The sequence below is a fragment of the Protopterus annectens genome, chromosome 1.part0 (genome assembly GCF_019279795.1).
Source record: "Protopterus annectens isolate FY-2018-M chromosome 1.part0, PAN1.0, whole genome shotgun sequence".
NCBI classification, from domain to species: domain Eukaryota; kingdom Metazoa; phylum Chordata; order Ceratodontiformes; family Protopteridae; genus Protopterus; species Protopterus annectens.
This window is the reverse complement of record NC_056725.1, coordinates 1,963,346,636-1,963,371,779: the sequence shown is the minus strand read 5'-3', so window position 1 is coordinate 1,963,371,779 and position 25,144 is coordinate 1,963,346,636.

Genomic DNA, 25,144 nt, shown 5'->3' with positions numbered 1-25,144 from the left:
ATGTCACAGGTAGGGGTATGGGTTGTCTACATCAGACTCTCTGCTGTTTGACATCTGTTGTCCTTGTAAGGAGGACATTGTGACATATAATAGGTCATCAATATAAGAAATTTGCAAAACCCACTCCACAATGAGTGCTATTAATACACAATCACAGCTATCTCCACACAGGATACTGATGACAAACACACACACACTTGACAGTGCTAAGATTCAACCCCCACCTAGCTATGCATTGCTACTACAGTGTACTGCATTTATCACACACACCATGGAGCTTATAGGGCTACTCTTTCCCCAAAGATGTATTTCAAGGTGAATGACATCAGCAGGCTTGCCAATGTAGAGCAATGGAAAGTGTAGTGACTGCGAATGGCCTCAAAAGCATTGATCCCTACACACACACACACACACACACACACACACACACACACACACACACACACACACACAGTCTCACAGTTGCCATGTCTGGGATTAGAACTCCTACCTAACTAATACAGCACGCTATAGCATTACATAGTTATAGCACATGCCACGGAGCTTATAGGGCTAACTCTTCTGCAAAGGTGTATTTCAAGGTGAATAACATCAGCAGGCTTGCCAAAGTAGGGCAATGGAAAGTGTAGTGACTGTGAATGGCCACAAAAGCATTGATCCCTACACACACATACAGTCTCACAGTTGCTATGTCTGGGATTAGAACGTCTACCTAACTAATACATCACCCAACAGCATTACACAGTTATAGCATGTGCCACAGAGCTTACAGGGCTACTCCCTCCCCAAAGGTGTAGTTCAAGATGAATGACATCAGTAGGCTTGCCAAAGTAGGGCACTGGAAATTGTAGTGACTGTGAATGGCCTCAAAAGCATTGATCCCTACCCACACATACACACAGTTCCCATGTCTGGGATTAGAACTCCTACCTAGCTAGTACATCACGTCATAGCATTACACAGTTATAGCACGCACCACAGAGCTTATAGGGCTAAGTGTTCCCCGAAGGTGTATTTCAAGGTGAATCACATCAGCAGGCTTACCAGTGTAGGGCAATGGGGAGTGCAGTGTGTGTGAATGGGCCATAAGCCATTCATCTGGAAGCACACACACAACACTCAGTCACACACTGGTTTACATTTGACAGGAATGTGTATACAACTGCTAGATGAATAATGACTTGTACAGTCATGTTACACAGTTATCACAAGCATCACAGACACTATAGTGCAGAGGGTAACCAAAAGCAATTGTCTATAGCGATAGACATTTGCACATCATGTGGTATTGGCCAATTGAATTTGTGCTGTGTGGGACAGGCCTCATGATGAGAAGCTCTTTGTCACTGTCACTCTCTTCCACACATCTATGTATGTGTATGTTTGGCCTATTATAGTGTGTTGTCCTTGGATGTATGTGTTATTCCTATCCGATGTGTGTGCAAAGCAGATATGAACAGTCCACTGTTGTTGCCAGACATGGGCTTCATTTCAGTAGGTGTGTGAGCATGCCCAGTATGACCTTTCAGTATTTTGTTGTCAGACATGGGCTTCATTTCTCTAAGTGTGGGAGCATGCCCAGTATGACCTTCTGTATTGGATGTGCGACTCCATTCCAGGTAGGTTATACTCCAGTACAGGCATTTGTGTTCTACACTTACAGCTAGCAACCTGTTTATGCAGGATATGTGTAGATTGGTTGACAATATGGGGTCACAATGGGAAAAGGATGGGGTACTGTAACTAACTGTGTTTGTGCTGCTTCTGCTTCATGGTTTTGATGTTAGCAGAGCTATTCAGACGTATGTACTGCTTTACACTGTGATGTTTTATGTCATCAACTACTGACAGGTATACATATCTGCTTGCAGTAATTTCCTGAGGAACACAAGATGAATGAAGCTGTGTCCAGTATTGTGGTCTGCAGCCTACATATTCTTGCACACTCATGCCATTCTGGAGGGGGAGCTGCAGACACTTGCTGATGTGTCTGTGTAAATGGTTCAGCACTTTCATACTGTGGTGGCTGAGGATCCCTTGCTTGTACATTCATTGATGTGACAGTATGGCCGTATCCTGTTCTGGCCATACCTCACAACTGTACAGATTCACAAAGGTTACCCAGAGGCAGGGCTCATATTTCTGGTCATTACCCCTTCACATTGTGGTTTACAAGCAGGTTTGTGGCCACCCATTCCTGTGTTAGCAGACAGGGATAGTATGTGCACACATCTGAGTTTCAGACTTCACACACTCCACGGCATCCATGCTTCTACCTCCCCCTCTGTTATTCTATCCTCTTCCGAACATTATGCAAATGTTATCTGAAAAGTATCCTTATAGTTATCACTTCATCCCAGCAGTATTTAGGGGTTGGTCGACAGTTCATGCAGTAGGATATGGTGGTCATGCTACTGGGATTTGTCGACATGGCCTTGCATTTGTGTTCTGTGGACTGTGTTATGTTGTTATTTGTGAGTCCATGAGATAACATACATTGGCAGTACGGGTGAGACACAGGCCTTTCACAGAGGACTGTAGGGGATTTGGTAGTGATGCAGGCCATTTGTAGCAGGCCAGTGCATTGTGTCACTCCTAGAGTCCCAGGCTGCAAGCCACTATATTCCCATGGGGTAACAGGGTAGGTGTGCAAAGTGTTAATGTCAATAGTTTCTGTCCTTATTGATCCATTGGTGTGGATGCTGGCAGGGTGCTGCTTACAGCTAGGGACACACCTGCATGGGACACTTCTTCAGCATGCTGCATACTGTGGCTATTCCCATACAGAGGTGGGGGGTCATATTGTACTCATTCCCAACATCAGGGATAAGACCTGTGAGGTACCTGTAGCTGATGGTGGGGTGAGCTGGGTGGATGTGTGCTATGGAAGCTACTTGCGGCTGACCCACAGATATAGTTGGGGCATTCCACTTATGCTGGCTTGTACAGGGACATCAGCAGTTTCTCAGTACTTCGTACCTGTGCCTTTTGTGGTTTGCCAGTGTTTGGCCAGATTACATCTGTATTCCATACTACACAGCCAACTAATGTGCTGCTAACCTGTATGTACAATTCCAAAGGTGTGTCCATTTGACAGTAACATTTTATTCACTCTCTGTCTAGGGTACTTCCACTTTTGTACTGTTTGTATGTCTGGACCCACATTCATGACATGTCCATCTTTCAGATGGTGACAGATATTAACTCCAACAATTAGTATGGATTACTGCTGGATTTTGTCTTGCTGGGATGCATTGTGTTTGGCGCTGCAGTTGTGAGAACTTGGCCCTGTCATCAACAGTACTGGCCGTTGGCCACCAGGATACAACCCCCCATGCCTACATGGTGACCACTTTCACACAATATACAGCACACACCAACCTAACATGCACAGCCCTGCATATTTTACATGTGCTACAATCTATCCTGCTACTTTGGCCAGCTCAGATAATCTGTGCTCCACTGTTATTATACCTACACCTGTCCTGCTGGCTGAGACTGTTGTTGGGCATGTCAGCCTCACTAACATGCACATTTGGCCCACCACATGTCCTGCAGTGGGTTTTGTCACCTTGTCTAGTACTGCCTACTGTGTTGACACCAGTATTTGTTAAGGATTTCATGCAGCTGATATAGGTGTCTACTCTCTGCTGCCATCCCATTCAGCCACCCAATTCCCTAACATGCTCACATCCATACCATAGATACGGGTAGCAGGACATACTACTACATTCAGCAATTGATAGTGAGCATGGCTTACCTTGTGGCTGTACCAGTATTGAGGATGGTGCTGGAGGGCTGATTATGTCAGATGCACATATCACACTCCCTATACATGATTAAGCACAGGTAGTGTCATGTTTGGCATCCCTTTTACTGTATGCGCGGGTCAGAGTTAGGTGTCATTCCCTGGGCTCCTAGCATGTCGGTGTATGTGCTATGTGTTGAATCTTTGCCAAGGCCTGGGTATACTGGGCATGCATCCTTCTTCCTACTGCTTTGCCAAGGCCTGGGTATACTGGGCATGCATCCTTCTGCCTACTGGGGCAGGCTCAGGTTGCTCCTCCTGTGAGTCACTCTGTGCCTGTGCTGGCCTTGGCAGTGGTGGGGGCTGTGTGGCCTGCCCCATGCTGTTCCTGCAGGATCATATTATGTAGCATGGCACATACAATGACAATTTGGGTACATGTAACTGGTGCATACTGCAAGGCTCCACCGGATATGTCCAGGCACTGGAACCGTGACTTCAGCATACCAAACACATGCTCTATTATGATTCTGGTTTGTGCATGTGCCTCATTATGGAGTTCTTGTTTGGGTGTGTGGGCATTTCTGATGGATGTCATCAGCCATGGCTCCAGTGCGTAACCAGCATCCCCCACTAGATGACCATATGGGATGTCCACATAGGCAAATGTAAGAAAACTAGCCTTAAAAAACTTGCAACTTGCTACAATAATATTGCCAGATTTGCTACTGGAAATCCCTTTAGAACTCACCACTGTTCTAACCTGATGCAACTAGACTGGCTGGAATTTCAAAACCATATGTTAATCTCCCAACTCACTATTGCCAACAAAATACTGTACCAACCCAATAATACCCCTATACTCTCAAAACTTGTAATCCCATATAATAATCTCAACTCCCTTCGCTCTTCAAGTAAACTCATTGCCAGCTTAACAAAGTCTAGCAACACAGCTGGTGACTCTCTATTTACTAATACAGCAGGAAGGAGCTGGAATCTGCCACCTAGTGATATAACACTAACTACATCATTGCCACTCTTCAAACAAAAGCTCAAAAATTACCTCCAAAGTCACTGGCTATGTCCTTGTAGTAAACCTGACTAATCAACACCTATACCCTGTTTTTCTCCTCTTCTACCTTCTTCCTAATATTTAATAATTAGTCGTGTAACTAATACTATCACTAAACCAAACTATATTCAATGTATTGCTTAAATCCCTCAAGTCTGATGTAAATTATTGTACTTAACTCTTACTAGAGTGCATCTATTCACCTCTATAAGAAAGATTATGTTCTATGTTAACTTTCTGAAGTGTCTTTGATCTCTGAAATGTTATACTGTATCATATGTTTTTTAATCCTTTTTTACCATGTAATGATATATATATTTTTTTTGTATACATTTTTGTTTTTGTTTTTTGTTTTTGATTGTATTTGTGTGGAGCTTTTCTCCCCGGGCCTCTACTGAAAATGGATATATATCCAGCTAGACTAGCCTGGTCAACAAATGTAAAATAAATAAATAAATAAATAAATAAATGTCTGGTACAGCTGCGTCATATGCTAGATCTGGGAGTCATGATAGCTTCCAGGGCTGCCCTTAAACACATTCATTATAATGCCCTGGGCATCACACACAACCTGGCAGTTGATGGAGGGGAAGCCCTTGTGGCTTAAGTAGACTCTACCCCACTCACCGGGTGGTACTTTGATGTGTATGTGATGCAGTCTATAGCACCCACTACCTCAGGGTATTCTGCTATTTGGTGGAAGAGATGCATATTGCTGGTCAACGCCTCACAGATGTTGAGGAAATATATGTACTAACCAGCATGTGCTGACATTGCATCCAGGAACTGATAGAGTACCCTGGATGCTGATGCCTGTGAGATCCCCATGATAAACCCCAGTTGACCTTTGGAAGGTACCATATTCTTGGTTATACTAATTTAGTAAAGAAAAAAGAATAGACTGATGAAATCATTTTATTATTTGGCAGTCAGTATGAGAATACTACCTAGATTCCCTAATGGCATGTTTTATTAATTATCCCTGGGATTCAGCAAGCTCAGCACAGCATGCAGGAATAGTGCAAGAGCTGCTGGAGGCAATATGGCAGATGAGAGATCCAGGAACAAGCTCCCGGGACGTGCACGAACGCTCCTGCACTATTCCTGCATGGACACAGCTCCTGTATGCTAATTACCCCATTTGCAGGTGAAATCTATGCAAATGAGGTGAATTAGCAATCCAGGAAGCTGGCAGCCATCCGTGCAGGATTAGTGTAACCTGCAGAAATGTACTCAGTTAGTAACTAAGTAAATTTCTGCAAACTACAAAACGGAGCAATGAAAGCTCCAAATAAAGGGTGTATATAATGTGGAAGGCATGCCAATGGCCAAATATATGGCCACTGGCATGGAAAAGAGTTGCAAAATAACAAAAAATAACTTTTTTTTGGCCGATTTCAGCCATTTAAGCATAGCGCAGCAGCGCGCAAATGGGATCGGCCTGAAAATAAAACTAAAACCTTGAAAAAAAGCTTTTTATGCAAAAATCACAATTTTGCCATTATAGTCAATGGCAGGCAGTAGAAAACAAGGCTAATGATTAGTGGTTGCTAAGGGGGAAGGCTCAGTGTCAGACTTGTAACTAGGCATTAGCAGTCAATTCTATGCAAATCAGGGGAATGATACTGAATCACAGATTTCCCATCATGGCTAGCCTGCACCCAACCGTGTAGGTGCAGGAAAACCATAGTGCAAGCCTAAGAGTTAGCTGACATCATAGAGGGGTGTGTCAAGCATACTGTAAGCTTATTGGAGCTCTGTTGCTCAGGTTTGACCTTAGCTTAGCAGAGCTAAGAAAGGGGTGTGTCTGAAGCTGCCTAGCAGCCATTACATTGCCTAAGTGGGTGCGCGCACTGTGCACCGGGTTTTAAACAAACAAACAAAAAATTATACCAGGAAATAGCAGCTCCGTCTACATCTGAGCACTGGGTTTGCGTCGGCACTTAAACAGGAAGGCGATGGGAAGGAAAAACAGCAGTAGGAAGGTAATCAAGGAGAACTAGCATAGCTGGCAGGTGAAATGTATCAGAATCATCCAATTACACAGGAGGCAGCCCAGCCCAGCCCAGCACACTACTATAAACTATGCAAACACCTTTCCCTCAGTTTTTCCAACAAACTCTACACCACCGGTGTACACAAACGGGGACATTTTACATAACAAAAGCAACAAAATGATAAGGGCTGCTTTCACTCTCATAAATCAACATGTGGAAGAGGCTGAGGGTGGTGAGGATGAGAATGCTGATGACCAGCCCACAGTGAGGAGAGGGAAAAGAGTGTACAGACCCAGGGTAACCTACCAGGGGCTACATGAGCTGGAGATAGTGGAGCGCTATAGAGTGGACAGTGACCTCATGCAGCAAATTGTTGAGCTGTGCAGGCCATGCCTCAGACACAGAACCAACAGAGGGGAACCCATCTCAGTGGAAACCAAAGTATGTGTTGGCCTAAGAATACTAGCAACAGGTACCTTCCAGAGACCAACTGGTGATATGATGGGGATTTCACAGGCATCAGCATCCAGGGTACTGCACCAGTTCCTGAATGCCATGCCAGTACATGTCGGTGATCATGTATATTTCCCCAATTCCTGTGAGGTGTTGGCCAGCAATATGTGTCTTTTCCAGCAAATAGCGGAATACCCTGAGGTAGTGGGTGCAATAGACTGCACGCACATATGCATCAAAGCACCAGCCGGTGGGTGGGTTGGGCCTACATTAACCACAAGGGCTTCCCCTCCATCAACTGCCAGGTCATGTGTGATGCCCAGGGCATAATACTGAATGTTTGTGCTGGCTGCCCTGGAAACTACCATGATTCCCATATCTGGCATCTGACACAGCTGTACCAGACATTTGCCAATTGGGACATCCCTCATGGTCACCTAGTGGGGGATGCTGGATATGCACTGGAGCCGTGGCTGTTGACACCCATCAGAAATGCACACACACCTGAACAGGAATGCCATTATGAGGCACACGCACAAACACAAAATGTAATCGAGCATGTGTTTGGGTTGCTCAAGTAATGGTTCCGGTGCCTGGACACATCTGGTGGAGCCTTGCAGTAGTCACCAACTACATGTACCCAAATTGTCATGGTATGTGCTATGCTACATAATATGATCCTGTGAAAACAGCTGTAGCAGGAGCAGCATAGGCTCAGGCCAAACAGCCCCCCACCATTGCCAAGGCCATCACAGACAGAGTGTGACTCGGAGGAGGAACAACCTGAGCCTGCCCCAGTAGGCAGAAGGAGGCGTGCCCAGTATGCTTTGGCCTTGGCAAAGAGGCAATGCATAGCACATACACTGGCTCAGCAGGAACCCTGGAAATGATACCTCTCCCTGACTCGCACATATAGTAAAAGGGATGCCTAACTTGACACTACCTGTTAACAAACATGTATAGGGAGTGTACTGTGTGCATCCAACATAGGCAGCCCTGCAGCACCACCTGAGGCATGATTGCCATGTTTTAAGCAATATAAAGCAGTGCTAAACAGCTTTTACCACTATTTAGTATATGTAAACAAAATTTCACACACTAACTAGCACAACTTTGGGCAATGTTGAGCAATATTGAGCAACGTTCAGCAATGTTTGTTAATGTTGAGCAATGTTGGGCAAGTTTGGTCAAAGTTGGGCATAGTTGAGCAAAAGCAGGTAAACATGCTCATATTTGCTTTACTTGTCCTTAAGCAGTCTGGTCTGCCCAGTATGAAAATATAATGCAGTGGTAGGCCTCAAACCCAGGATACTGTGCACTATAGTCACAGTACTGAACCACTAAACCATGACAGTATTTCACTGGTCAGCCTGTATGAAGAAATGTTGATAAGTCTATGCAAAGTGTCTCATGGAATCTCTTCAGGCACAGCATAATCCCTGTTGAGTTATGACACAAAGGTGAGCCCTGCAGTAAAAATAAAACTTGACTTTCAACACACATATAGTATAAATGTTAATATTGGGCATGTTCACACACGTTAACAAATGTAGTGGACTTCAGACAGCAACATACTGAAAGGTCACACTGGGCATGCTCATACACTTGAATAAATGAGACAAATGTCAGGCAACAAAACACTGAAAGGCCAAACTGGGCATGCTCACACACTTAGGCCATGTCTGAGTACAGCAGTGAGCCACACATATCTGGCAGTTGCATGTGTTAACCCAGGAACCTCTCACTATTCACCACTTCTGCCTTGTGCACACAGTTATATGACAACAGACACATATATAATATATTGGAACCCTGTCATAATCAAATATGTACTACGGATACTTAGGTTGTTCATAGAAAGTATGAAAGCAAAGAAGATAAAAAACCTGCAATCAGTATCATCAATAAACAATGTGCACTTCAAACATTATCATAGGTTCATAGGTTCATAGGTTGATACTAGCCTATCTGCCCTAGGGCATTTATAAGCCTAGCCAGTGTGTTTGGCTTTCGCCACCCTTTTAGATTAGTAGACTGTGCCTTTGAATAGTAGGTCACACAAGATAGCCCTTTTACGCTTAGTTTATTGTGCTCTGTCTAGCAGGGACCCAGAAGAGATCCCAGGGGTAAACTTACGATCTCCCATCCACTCGTCAAGATTTCTCTTGAAGAGGGTCAGTGAGGGGCTCTGCCTAACTTGGACCAGGATTTCGTTCCAGAGTAAGGGTAGCCTCTGGGATATGAATCTGTCCCTCCAGCATGTCCTATTTATTTCTGTGCTGAGGTTTAAGTCCCTGGAGCGTGTAGCTCTAAGGGATTTGGATATCCTGAGGTGGAGCATGACCATTAATTCTGGGTTGGACATGGCTTTATACGTCAGACACAGATCGCATCTGAGTAGGCGGTAAGCAACTGAGTAGAGCAGGAGTTTCTTTATCCGAACTGCGTAGGGCATCTGTTTGAGTCCCTTGATCCACTTGATGAGGTACTTTTGGGGTTATTACAGTTGCTGCAGGTGTCGGGTAAGGTACATCCCAAATGGGGCATCGTATTCAAGTATGGGCCTGATGAGTAGAGGGGCACAATGACGTCTCTTGATCTAGATGTGAACCCTTTTGGGATAATGTGGGCTATATAGAAGGTCTTTCTAACCACTTTGGCAACATGATTGTCAAAGGAGAGATTGCTATCTACTTGGGTACCCAAATCCCTAATTACTTCTTCCGTACGTAATGGATTACCACCTATGTGGAAATTTGTGGGCACTTTGTTTTTCCCAAAGGGGATGACTATGCATTTTATGGCATTTAGCTTTAGGCCATGGCTCTGGCACCAGTTATCCATCTCTGTGAGACCCTTTTGGAGGATGCTTGTGTCAGCCGGAGAGTCGATTATGGCACCCAGTTTGCAGTCATCTGCGAACTTGGTCAGCCATAGTCCTCCCATGTTAGCCTGTACCTCAGAGAAATATATACTGAACAAGAGAGGTCCCAGGACTGAGCCTTGTGGGATGCCACTTGTAACTGGTGTAGAGTCTGACATGGCACCTGCAATTCAACCATGTGGGTGATATCCCTGATCCAGTTTGCAATCCATCTTGTAACATTTGTGTTGATATCTAAGTTGGTGAGCTTACTTATGATGCCCGAGTGGGGTATTGTGTCGAAGGCTTTTGTGAGGTCCAGGTAGGCTGTGTGGACTACCTTCCCTACGCCTATGGCCCTGGTAACTGTTTCAAAGAAGTCGACCAGGTTTAAGAGGCAAGATCTGCCCTTAAACAAAGCCAAATTGGGTAGGATCCAGTGTCTGGAGGTTCCCGATGTCTTTGTTTATGAGTTCCATGATGATACGTTCCATAGCTTTGCAGACCAGGCTAGTCAGGCTTATAGGGCGATAGTGTCTGGGGTTCATTGTGGCACCACCTTTGTGTAGCGGGACCACTGTTGCTGTACACCATTCTTTGGGTACATATCCTGTAGTAAGTCTGATATTGAACAGTGACTTTATGTGAGGGTTAAGTTCTTCATAAAGCTCGTGTAAGACGCAGGCCAGGACACCGTCCGGTCCCATTGATGCTGTGTTATTGCTTTTGAGAGGGCAGCTCTCACCTGTTCATCTGTGATGTCAGGGAGGCTGCACTCTGTTGGGATGGACATTTGCTCTTTTGTGGGGATGGGGGGGATAAATTTGCACTGAACCTGTCTGCCAGGATGTTGGCAATGTCTGTGGGTTCAGTGTATTTTTTGTCATTATGCACTAACTCAGAGCATATCTGAGAGTTGCCACCCAGGTTCCTGACATAACTAAAAAAGGCCTTGTGATTGTCTTTAGTGCCTTATGCAATTTGTCTTTCGAAGCTGGCCTTAGATGATTTTATGAGTGATCATAGCTTCTTGCTAGTACTGATCAGAGATGCCTTCCCTTTTTGGGATTTTGTTCTATCATGTAGTAGCCTCCTCCTTTTGTTGTATAGCTTATTTGTGACTGGGGTCCACCAGACAGGTCCCCAGCCTTTGGAGGAGTGAGTCTTGGTTTCATTTGGGATAGCACAATCCATGCATTCCTGCAGGTGTCCATAGAATGTGTTTGTAAAGGATTCTGCGGTTTGAGCCATATTTTCTACTGGCCAGGGGGCTTTGAAGGATACCACCTCGGTTTTGAGAAGTGTGATGTTTGCTTTTGAGAAATTCTTCACCAAGATTACCTTGGCTGGGGGTGGGGATGGGATATGGATGTCCAGTGAGATAAATGTATGGTCTGACCTTACCAATGAGGGGTATACCTCTGGTGTGAAACATAGACTCCCCATGTTGGTGATGACCAGGTCCAATATGTTTTCCCCTGTTGTGGGAGAGGTGACCAGTTGTTCCATAGCATTTGAGTTTATAAATTCTGGGAACCATTGGGCGAGGGTGTTGGGGCTTGAGTAGTATCCCCAGTCAATGTTTGGGTAGTTGAAGTCACCCAATATAATGGTGTTTGGAGAGACCTTCATATTCTTCAGTGTTCTCAGGAAAGCCAAGTGGGGTCTTTGAGTTTGGGAGGGTGGTCTATAGCAGGCTACAAACTGAAAGGCAGTTTTGCCCACTGTTAGTTGCACATAGATGGTCTCCGATGCTTCATGCAGTGCTACTAACCTGGAGGTGTGTGTATCTTTGATGTATATGGATACTCCCCCTCCTTTTGTGGTTCAGTCTGGGTTTTGTGGCCGAAAAGCATGGTATGAAGTATAACCTGGTAGTGCTGGGGTGCTTTCGGGAGCCTTGAACCAAGTTTCTGTTACTACACAGATATCGATATTCTCCATACTGAAGAGAGCCTTGAGTGCGTGCATTTTTAGGTGTAGACTTCTGGCATTGAGCAGCATTACCCTTAGTTTCTTTTACCTTGTATTGTCTATGGAGGTGGGTTTGTCTTTTGAGCCTTGCCTAAAAAAGGCACTATGGGGGTGGCAAGAGCCTTAGCCAGTATTTGAAAGCCCAAGGGTGACAGGTGCAAGCCATCCCTAGTGAAGCAACGTGGCTTGTTGAGCATGTCATCTCAGGCTGACAGACACTGGATCCCCTTTGAATGACACCAATACATTAGCCAACTGTTAAAATTGATCATTTTGTTTTTATACTGTGGCATCATTCTTGGTGAGGGTAAGATGCTACACAAGGTCAGGGTCATACCAGCCTGGTCTACATGATCAGAGAGCTCCTCTATGTCTCTTTTCATGTAGACCAGGATGAATGTCTCAGGTCATTCACACCAGCATGGACAATGACGGAGTCATATTTGTACTTACTTTGGAGTGACCTGAGTGCATGTGTTATGTGGCAGATCATGGCACCCGACAGACAACTTACAGTGACCTTCTCCTTGGTCAGCCTGGTGAGTGGGACATCAGTGTGTCTGACAGTAGAGTCACCTATTACAAGTGTATTAGGTGTGTTGTTTAGCCTTAAGGGCAGTGACTGTGTGGCACACTGACTTTGTGAACTATGTGATATGTGGGTATTGTTGTGGGGTAGCAGTTGTTTGGGTGTCTGCTTTGGAGGTCTCTGCTGCTTAGGCAGATTTTTATTTAGAGCTTCCGAGTATGTTTTTGTGTGTTTATGTGTTTGGTTTGTTGTTGCTATAGGTCTATGTGAGACTGGATTTGTGGTGTGTGTGGTTACCTTCTCCTCCTGATAGACTGTGCCAGTCATGGGTCTAGAGAGCTCAGCCTCCAGTTTGTCTACATAGTTGCATCTCTCACATATATCTGAGTTAGTTGGGGGAAGGAGAGGGTTGTCTGTGTACATAAGACAGTTGTAACATTGCCACAAAATCCCCATATTCACCAGCTGGACTGGAGAGTACACATGAAACTACCTTTGGACATGTCAGGATATTATGATGAAATGCTCTTTTGACTGATCAAAAAGGATCAGTAGGGTGTTAAGTATGTAAAAGATTATAACAGGGGTTTAGTGCCTAAGTTTGTTGGTGTTTTGGAAAGATTATCTGCGAAGGAGTCCAGACAGAACCATGACACTTTCTTCAGCTATGTCATAAATAGCAATGTACACTCATATATGTCCTGAGTCAGGGCCAACTGTAAATGACTGACAATGCCAATATCCTGTCAGACAGGCCCATACATACATACCCACCTCCCACCGACAAAAGGCCCTATCGTCATACCAGGAGATATCACATGTAGAATGGGTAAACAGCTCCTTCCAAAGCTGAAAACATGGCATCAATTGGATTACATTGTTTCCCTATATGTGTCATAAGTGAACTGCAGAACAAACAGACCCTGCACCTGAACAATCTGTTGAGCCGCATCCTCTCTACAGGATATGAAACCATTGAATGGGTTACAGTAACATATGGCACACTCCACAAGTGTTGGTGCACAACAGATCATGGGAAATACAGTCTTATAAGCCTATGAAGTCTGATCTGCAAGGCCATGGAGTCCATCATGATTGAAGTCATAAACAGTGCTATTGGAAGCCGACAAACACACAACCCTACCAACTTTGGTTTGTTCATGGGCAGATCATGGTTCCCAAACCTGCTAGACTGTTTGCAAGGCAGCCACCCAGGACATACATCACTGAAATGAGCTACACACGTCCCAGATAGACTTTGAATAGCCCTTTTCCAACATCCCATACACATGTCGTATCCACAAAATCAATACTCTGTGCATAAATATGTATTGTCATATGATGGATTGGCAACTGGTCCACAGATAGATCACACAAGCTAAGAATTGTGTAGTCCTATTCAAGCTGTTAACACCTGCTGTCCCCCATGGTGCAGTCCTGGGATTGCACAAAACAAAGTGCACACACATTACCATGTCTAGTCTGATAATGTCAGCATCCCACAAATACAACAGTGGAAATAAAAACTCCCAGTAAAGCATATAGCGCGTCGTGTGAATGCGTATCTCTCTAATATCATAACCTAGTTAGGTATGGGGCTGTATGTGTGTGTGTGATTTCCTTTGAGAAAAGTGCCCTTTTTGTAGACTAGGAAAACACATTAAAAGCGGTAAATTCCTCTTTGGGAAGTCTGATGACGTCAGCATCCCACAAATACAACAGTGGAAATAAAATCTCTCGCTAAAGCATATAGCGCGTCATGTTAATGTGTATCTCTCTAATATCCTAATCTAGTTAGGTAGGGTTTTGAATCCTGCAATTGCAGCGTGGGGGGGGGGGGTGATTTCCTTTGAGAGGAGTGCCCTTTTTGGAGACTAGGAAAACACATTAAAAGAGGTAAATTCCTCTTTGGCAAGTCTGCTGATGTCAGTATCCCACAAATACAACAGTGGAAATAAAAACTTCCAGTAAAGCATATAGTGCGTTGTGTCAATGCATACCTCTCCAATATCATAACCTAGTTAGGTAGGGGTGCCCTTTTTGGAGACTAGAAAAACACATTAAATGAGGTAAATTCCTCTTTGGCAAGTCTGATGATGTCAGCATCCCACAAGCAGCAGTGGAAATGAAAGCTCCCAGGAACGCATATAGCGTGTTGTGTTGATGCGTATTTCTCTAATATCATAACCTAAGGAAAACACATTAAAAGAGGTAAATACCTCTTTGGCAAGCCTGATGAGGTCAGCATCCCACAAATACAACAGTGGAAATAAAAACTTCCAGTAAAGTATATAGCGTGTCATGTTGAAGCGTATTTCTCTAATATCATAACCTAAGGAAAACACATTAAAAGAGGTAAATACCTCTTTGGCAAGTCTGATGAGGTCAGCATCCCACAAATGCAACAGTGGAAATAAAAACTTCCAATAAAGAATATAGCATGTCGTGTTGATGTGTATTGCTCTAATATCATAACCGAATTAGGTAGGGGTTTGAATCTTTTAATTGGTGTGTGTGTGTTGATGGGTGTATGTTTGTGTGTGATTTCCTTTGAGAGGAGTGCCCTTTTTTGGAGACTATTAAAACACATTAAAAGAGGTAAATTCCTCTTTGGCAAGTCTGATTATGTCAGCATCCCACAAATGCAGCAGTGGAAATCAATCCTCCCAATAAAACATATACCATGTTGTGTTGCTGCATATGTCTCTAATATCATAACCTCAGTCATTAGGACTTTGAATCCTGCAATTGCTGTGTGGGGGAGGATGTATGTTTGCGTGTGATTTCCTTTGAGAGGAGTGCCCTTTTTGAAGACTAGGAAAACACATTAAAAGAGGTAAATTCCTCTTTGCCAAGTCTGATGATGTCAGCATCCCACAAATACAGCAGTTGAAATGAAAACACCTAGTAATGCATATAGCACGTTGTGCTAATGCATATTTTTCTGGTGTCGTAAGGTAGGTAGGGGTCTGAATCTTGCAATTGCTGAGTGTATGTGTGTGGGGGGGTATGATTTCTTTTGAGAGGAGTGCCTTTTTTGGAGACTAGGAAAACACATTAAAAGAGGTAAATTCCTCTTTGCCAAGTCTGATGATGTCAGCATCCCACAAATACAGCAGTGGAAATGAAAACACCTAGTAACGCATATAGCACATTTTGTTAATGCGTATCTCTCTGGTGTCATAAGGTAGGTAGGGGTTTGAATCTTGCAATTGCTGAATGTGTGTGGGGGGGTGATTTCTTTTGAGAGGAGTGCCTTTTTTGGAGACTAGGAAAACACGTTAATAGAGGTAAATTCCTCTTTGCCAAGTCTGATGATGTCAGTATCCCACAAATACAGCAGTGGAAATGAAAAGCTCCTGTGAAGCTTATAGTGCATTGTGTTAATGCGTATCTCTCTAGTATCATAGCATAGTTAGATAGTAGTTTGAATCCTGCAATTGCTGAGTGTGTGTGGGGGGGTGTATGTTTGTGTGTGATTTCTTTAAAAGGAGTGCCCTTTTTGGAGAATAGGAAAACACATTAAAAGCGGTAAATTCCTCTTTGCCAAGTCTGATGATGTCAGCATCCCACAAATACAGCAGTGGAAATAAAAACTTCCAATAACGCATATAGTGTGTTGTGTTGATGCGTATCTCTCTAATATCATAACCTAGTTAAGTAGGGGTTTGAATTCTGCAATTGGTGTGTTTGTGTGGGGGTGATGTATGTTTGTGTGTGATTTCTTTTGAGAGGAGTTTCCCTTTTTGGAGACTAGGAAAACACATTAAAAGAGGTAAATTCCTCTTTGGCAAGTCTGCTGATGTCAGCATCCCACAAATACAACAGTGGGAAAAAAAAAGGTCTCAGTGAAGCATATAGCGTGTCGTGTTAATGCATAGCTCTCTAATACCTTAACCTAGTTAGGTAGGGGTTTGAATCTTACAATTGTGTGTGGGGGGGTGTGATTTCCTTTGAGAGGAAGTGCCCTTTTTGAAGACTAGGAAAACACATTAAAAGAGGTAAATTCCTCTTTGCCAAGTCTGATGATGTCAGCATCCCACAAATAGAGCAGTGGAAGCAAAAGCTCCCACTGATGCATATAGCGTGTCGTGTTAATGCGTATTTCTCTAGTATCATAACCTAGTTAAGTAGGGGTTTGAATCATGTAGATTGCTCTATGTTGGGGGGCAGGTGTGTGATTTCCTTTGGAGAGGAGTGCCCTTTCTGGAGACTAGGAAAACACATTAAAAGAGGTAAATTCCTATTTGCCAAGTCTGATGATGTCAGCATCCCACAAGTACAGCAGTGGAAATAAAGACTCCCAGTGACGAATGTAGTGCATTGTATTAATGCGTATCTCTCTAGTATCATAACTTAGTTAGGTAGGGGTTTGAATCCTGCAATTGCTGAGTGTATGTGGGGGGTGTATGTTTCCTTTGAAAGGAGTACTCTTTTTGGAAACTAGGAAAACACATTATAAGAGGTAAATTCCTCTTTGCCAAGTCTGATGATGTCAGCATCCCGCAAATACAGCAGTGGAAATGAACACTCCCAATAAAGCATATAGCGTGTCATGTTAATGCGTATCTCTCTAGTATCATAATGTAGTTAGGTAGGGCTTTGAATCCTGCACTTGTTGAGTGTGTGTGTGTGACACTGTTGGTCAATGTGTTGTGGGTTTTGCTTTTACTACCGTATTACATATCAGTAAAACAACAGTATGTGCATTGCACACTTCAGGTATCTGTGTGGCAAATACATATATGTACATGTGACCTCAAGTAGTTCATAGATGTGAAGCCTTCTTTCTACATGAATACATCTGTTACCTTTGACAGACTGTGCTGCTGCTTCTCAGACCTTAGGTCACATATGTATATTTGTGACAAGGCCATCCACTCTAGTGATCTGTGGCCTAGGTCATCGGTGTCACACACACCCATGACAGTTTCTATAGAATAGTGTGAGTGAGGGTTCATGCCTGGGGTATATTTCAGACATGTTCAAACACAACAAAGTCTGTCAATAATGGACATTAATTATAGGTGTACAACAACTTTGTGGATATGCATACAGACCCCTTATTGCTTATGTGATACACAGAGGGACTTCAGAATACCATTAGAAATGTGAATACCAAAGGACAGATGACATAACATGTGGCTGTATGTACACATCGGTACACCTTCTACATGTCGTGGGCTACTACCTATGTGGTACTGTCGGAATACTATGTTTAGTAAATGTGGATGACTATGCTATAGTTGGCTTTATAGCATGGGCTGGTCAATAGGTATCTGTCTGTATGATACCCTTGTGGAGGATAAGTGTCTCATCCAGAGAATGCATTGTAGGCCACTGTATGCATTACCAGATGTGGACAGACATATCCCTAGTGTGCTTGCTTGTACCTAAGAGGGCTACATGCCAAACAGGATTGGTCCCAGGAATGGGTGGCAGTCAATACCACTGGTTACTGGTATAGTATTGTACCAGAAGGATCCAAATGCTACTGTGTTTCCTACATCTGTGTGTCAGTTGTCAAGACATCATCTAACAATTAGTTATAGTCAGGCTATTGAGGTTGTGTATGCTACCAGAATGCAAACCAATGACCAATATTAACAGTATCACCCACAGCATAGTGTCAAACCATGTCATACACACATGTGTACCCAAGTTAAAACATATGTGTAGTAACATGCATACTGGCCAGCAATAGAAACTATGAAGTGTTAACACTGTGTAATACAAGGCATGTCACCTTTCCCATGTGTCCACTATGCACGTACATGCAGACAGTGCACCTCCACCTTGTTCACAAATGTACACCTGCAAATCTGTACTGCACACATCGCACACACACTGTCCACTCACCAACACATACTGCCAGAACTACACCATCAGCCAAGTGGCACATGGGTGGACAATACATTTTTGGAATTGGTGGACAATACATTTTTGGAATTAACACTGGTGTAAACAATACTACATTGATAATCATTGCTTTAATGCATCATGCCTGCTCAGATATACCTACAAGGATATCATTACACTTTACTGTTGACAATATGCTAACATTGCTACACTGCTATTAAGTCACCCTGTGCATCAGCACCATGTTAGCCTGTTCCTGCATCAATGTTACAGATGACAGGAGGTGACACAGTTTCATCATATGCACAGGGTGTGTTGTTGGTTTGCCAGAGCCCAACATTGACCCATCCAATCGACATGTGTGTGTGTGTGTGTGTGTGTGTGTGTGTGTGTGTGTGTGTGTGTGTGTGTGTGTGTGTGTGTGTGTGTGTGTGTGTGTGTGAGGGACAACAGTACAGCATGGGTCAATGTTGATGTAATATGTGTGTGTATGTGTTAGCCCTAGGTATTTGGTTTATGTGTGTGTGTCTGCATGCACACAGTTCCATCATGTGGCTGCCAAATACTGGAGGTTGAGGGACAGCCACAGACTGTACCTGCCAGGCTGTACAGATCACTGTCGCTGGCCACTGACACAGTACCTGTGCCTGGCAGGGGTTCCACGGACAGTATCGGGTACTAAGCCAGACTGGGTACTATCATCAGAGGCAGAGGGATGTTGACTGGAGCTAAGAAAAACCACAAAGCTGGAACACAGCAACACTTTATTCCGGTACCTCGGCAGAATGCCTTCAAAGGAATAAATTACAGTCACATGTTTCATCTATTTATACTATACATAATATAATTAATCAATTAACATAGTTTAATTACAAGAAAAAAGCTACCAAAAGCTACAAAAAAACTTAAAGAGACATTACCAATGACAAAATAAATGTGAATTGTATAAAGCTATTTCACATGAATCCATATGGAAAAGTATCTAATGTTCAAAATAGACAATAAATTGCACCATAAACTTTATTAAAACAACTTGAGATGATTAAATGATTAAATAGTGAGATTAACCTCCAAATTCATACCCCTGGGTTTAAGGGTACCAAATTTTAAGATGAATTCACTCTCCAGCTTTAATAGATTTTGTAAACAATTTACGCCATTCTTGAATTTTGGTTTGGCTAAAGCACAAAAAGTTAATGAGTCCATATTACCTCTGTGGACTATATTGAAATGTTCCGAAATGGGACTATCCAATCTAACATTGCGTATATCGCCCATGTGTTCTAAAACGCGTATTTTAAGTTGGCGTTTTGTTTGGCCAATATAATATTTTGGTGGTTCACAACCACAACCAAGAATGTATACCACGCCACAAGATTTACAATTAAAATTATCATGGGCGATATATTTAACACCATTGATCGTACTACCAGACAAATTTATAACCTTGTGGCAAATTTTACATTTGCCACAGCTCGACATACCATGTGGCAAATCAACATTCCCACAAAAATTGGCATTTTCAAACTTAAATTTCAAGATTTCTTTTAGATTTGGATATCTTCCATAAGAGAAGGACACATGATCGGGGAATAAGTGACCAACTTCCTCATTATTACAAATAATGGGCCACAAAAAATCAACAATATACTTCAAAACTGATGAAAAAGGAGAGAATTTTGTTACAAAAAATATGCTTTCATTTTTATTACATGTAACTTCTCTGAAATTCTGATTTTTTACTTTCTTAACCTTGTTCTCATGTGCATTAGAATCTAACAGACTATCAAGACTTCCTTCAATAATGCTTCTAGAATAACCTCTAGCTAGAAGTCTAGTTTTAATGTTCAAAAATTCTGCCCTCCATCTTGTACTATCTGAGGTATGTTCTTTAATGCGTTTAAATTCACCAAAGGGAAGTGCTTCAATTAAATGTGCGGGATGTGAGCTAGTTGCATGTAAGAAATTATTGGAAGCAGTATTCTTTCTGAAGGGCCTAAACTGTACTGATTCTTTTTCATCCACATATAACAAGATATCCAAAAATTGAATTGTTTGTGTATTCACAGTAAATGTGAATTCCAAACCAAATTTGTTTTGATGAAGTTGGTCCACAAAAACATCAAATTCTGATGTTTTGCCCCTACAAATAAAAATCAAATCATCAATGTATCTGTGATATAAGATAACATTCTTATGAAAAAAATCTAAAGTATACAAAAAACTATTTTCAAAATATGACATAAAAAGAATAGCATAAGTGGGGGCAAAATTAGCCCCATTGCCTCCTTTTGTAAGAAAATCTTTTTTTCAAAAAGAAAATAGTTGTGAGTAAGTGCAAACTCCAATAATACAATGATGAAAGAAGTGTGTGGTCCCTCCCCCAAAATTTTATTTATGGCTTCCAAACCAAATCTAGTTTTAATGATGGTATAAAGGGCCTTTACATCAACAGTTGCCCAATAAAAGGTTTTGTCCCATCTGAAATCTTTGACCAATTCACAATATTGATTTGTATTGCTAATATGTGAAATAACATTTTTGAGTTCTTCTTTAAGTATACTGTCTAAAAGTATACCTATATGTTCCAAAAAACCACCACAACGGGATACAATTGGACGACCAGGGGGATCTAACAAATTTTTGTGGATTTTGGGCAAGGCATAAAAGATCGGGTCCTTAGGATTAGTGATGAATAATCTTCTAACATCTTTATCACTTAAGAAACCTAGCCTTTCGCCTCTTTCCAAAAGCTCCATAAGTAATGAATTGTACTCATTCATTGGATTGTTAGACAATTCCACATAAGTATAATCATCACACAAAAGATCATAATTCATTTTTAAAAAATGACTTCTTTCCATGTTGACTGGACCCATGTCCCTGCTGGGACTGGCCAGAGCCACGTGCACGTGGTCTTCTAGGACGGTCTATTGACAGCCCAGCCCCAACATTGCTGGGGCTGGTACTGCCACTACGGGAGTGGCTGTGACTTGTGTGTCATCTGCAATGACTGCCAGCTGATGATGTTGCTGGCATACGTCCACGTCGACGTCTCAGCTGTCCTGCACTGTCCTGGCACATGGATATGACATTGCGGAGGACATCTAGTGTCTCCCTCCAACGTCTATCAACCTTGGTGTAATTACGGATGGCACCGACAAGGTCATGGATACTGTTGCTGATAGCGGTGTTATGGGCCCTCTACGCCCTTAGTCTCTGTTTGGTGTACCGTTCCATATGTACCTGTGCCTGCATTAAGACCCAGAACATACCTGAGGTTGTAAGACCTGTGGGGGCATGTCTGCCAGTGGCATTACGACCAGCAGTGCTCCCACAAGAATCCCTAGACATCTGCCTATGTGGTACCATTCCAGGAGTCTGGGTATGGCTGCTGTGAGGGGATGTATGTACCATAGATACCACACTATGCCTACTGTATGCTGTCCCTCAGCTAAGGCCATTGGTGATGAGGGATGTATTGGCAGTATGAATGTGCACATAGATGGGGTGGAAAGCTGTGTACTGTCGATCGGCGGACCAACGACAGACCCTGTAAAACCTGCCTGTGCCACAACACATGCATCATCATTTCCACTATTTGTGGTAGTGACTTCAGGGGTGGCCACGGTGGTGCAGCGGTTAGCATTGTCTCCTCACAGCACGAGGTTCCCTGGTTCGATCCTTGGCTGGGGTGCCTTCTGTGTGGAGTCTGCATGTCCTCCTTGTGGTCACGTGAGTTTCCTCCGGGTGCTCTGGTTTCCTCCCACATCCCAAAGACATGCTGTAGGTGGATTGGACACTCTAAATTGGCCCTAGGTGTGAGTGTGTGTGTGTGTGTGCCTTCTGTGGAAGGTTGGGCGCCGGGCTGGCAACTCAACACTATAAAAACTCCACTGCCAATCATGAGTGGTCCGCTGTGGCAACCCCTAACCAAGAAAAAGCTGAAAGAAGAAGAAGTGGCAGTGACTTCAGGTTCCCTGCTGCACTCAACCAACGCAACCTCAGCACCTGTGAGAGGAAGACAGGAAACACACTTTACAATCTGTACATGATGTTAGCACACATGAACACAAGCACACAAATACACTACTGAGTAAACACACACACACACCAACAGCAATTCAGAACATACTCATTAGTGGTTGATGGTGGAGTAGAGTATCACAAGCTAAAGAATCCTATCACACATGTCAGTATGCAGGATGTGTGTTGCTCAACAGCATGCAGTGCGACTTTAGAGAGTCCTTGTTAATAACAGTATACATGTCTTTGATGTCCAATGATTGGCCTCACCAGGGACATGGACACAACATAGCTGTGCAAGTATTAAATGCTTTCCAATGTCCTGTGCACCATCACTCATAGGTATATGATGCACACAACTGTCAGGTGTATAGCAATAAATGCTATGTGTAGTACTGTAGTTACTGTAACTGGATGTAGTGTAGTACCATGAGCCATCATCAGGCAGCATCATGTGGTCACTCAAGGCCACTAATGTGTGCCACACTGGCAACTTGCTGTACCTGAACTGCAGCACTTTGTCTACATTAACCATTTCACAGGCAGTTGTTACATGGGTATGTAAGGTGTTCAATAGGGAGCATTGCCTAACATGAATGTGTTGTGTGTTGAAGAGTGTCACACCACCCCATGATAGGCCTCTACCCCTCAGGTATAGTATGTGTGCTGTGTGGATGACAATTGGGATACTGGAGTTTGACGGACCTTACAGCAGGTGTCTAAATAGGCCATGTGTATCATATGAACACTGACTGCGTATGACAAAGTGGTGTATGTTGTGCGCATGTGTATTGACTCTGCCTATACAATGTCCACTACAGTGTACCACAATTGGTTGGGATGCTCTGTGTGTTTGAGGCAGCTGCTCATGTTACTGGGATGTGCATAGTCCCACAGAAAACATGCAGAGCACGCATTATGTGTAGGTGTTTTAGATGTGTATATGGCCTACAACTCACCTATGACATGCACATGTTATTTGATATATTAAATGTAGAACACTCACCAGCATGGGTCTGCTGTCTTACTGTCACACCAGAGGGACCTACAAGGATATGAGACAGTTTGTCAGTGTCAACAACTATGGCATTGCTGCTGTGAGTTTGCAACTCTACAATAGTAAAACATGTGACAGTCACAGGCATACAGATTATGTTCCAAATTATCAGTATTGCACAACACCAGGCTCCACATCTTCTAAAAACACAGTACACATCTGGCATATGCATGTTCTAACAATCGAGCTAATAGTAGTTTACAAATATGCCATGTTACCTGCATGCTCTGAGTCAACTTGCTGGGTGACTCCAGCCTCCATGATGACACATGTCTGCTGTTGTGGTTGGCCAGGAGCCACCATGCTGAGGAGCAGCTCTTCCACTCTGGTGAGGGGTGGGTGTGATGCTGCACCACCACCTGTGACAAGCTGTTGTCTGTGGACATCAGAGGCATGTTGTCGGACATGTCTAATTAAATCACTGCAGTGATGGCATACCTGCTCATAAGTCTGGTTATGCATGCCTACATCATTCACCCGATGGACAGCATCTTGCCACAGTGCAGTGCTTCCATGCTGGTCCTGGCTGGTTCTGGAGAACAGCAGGGTGTGATGTTGTAGTTGGGTGTCTAGGAGTATTTCCTCCTCTTGAGGGACATATGCAGGTTTGCGATTGTGAGACATGTCCCTGGAAGACAATAAAATAATAATTGTGAGCAAGTCATGTGGCACACTTAACATTCTAAAGTACAGGCATCAATGAAATGCCATATATAGCAACCTATTGGCTGTCAGTAGATACACACTTTTAATACCACATATCAGTGCTCAGCCCACAACTGCCTGACAGTGCCTGGCACATTCTATATATTAAACCATGTTCTGCACAGCAACAAAGTGAAACCAGTATGTAAGACTATACAACAGTACATGGCACACTGTATGTGACACAATGCACCACCTAGCCACAGGAGGTATATATCAAGCTAATGGATGAAGAAAGATGTCATCCATTGCAATGAATGTAAAGTACAGTTACAGTATTACCAGTATACCACAGTAGTCTTTGATGCCAAACCCCTGCCTAACATATGTGCACAGTTGTTGATATAGGTGGCATACTGCTGTACTAGACTATACATGTTGCTAGATACACACGTATTCCCTGTAACACAGACATGATTGAGGGCATGGTACAGGCATAATTACACAAACATCAGACATACATACAACACACAAATTTATGCCAACACAGATGAACTTTACCTGTGGACCATACAGTACTATGTGTCACTACTTACAAAACCTTATGCCTGAGATATGTAATCTGTGAGGACTACAGGGAAGACACAAAACAGTGTTTCCAAGCAATGTGAACATACACCATACTGTACTGTTTAGGCCTATAGCTTCAGGTAGTACTACAGTTCATATGGGAGTTGGATTCACCAGCAGTACCACTCACTAAGCATACATGTATTGCTTTAGCCTACAATGGGACACCACAGTCGACAACAAGGGACTATGTCACACCATATGCCATGCTACTTTTTCTGCCTAGCAATAGCATACACATCTTTTGCTGGGATCACAGCTAGGACACAAACTACCATGACAGAAACAATT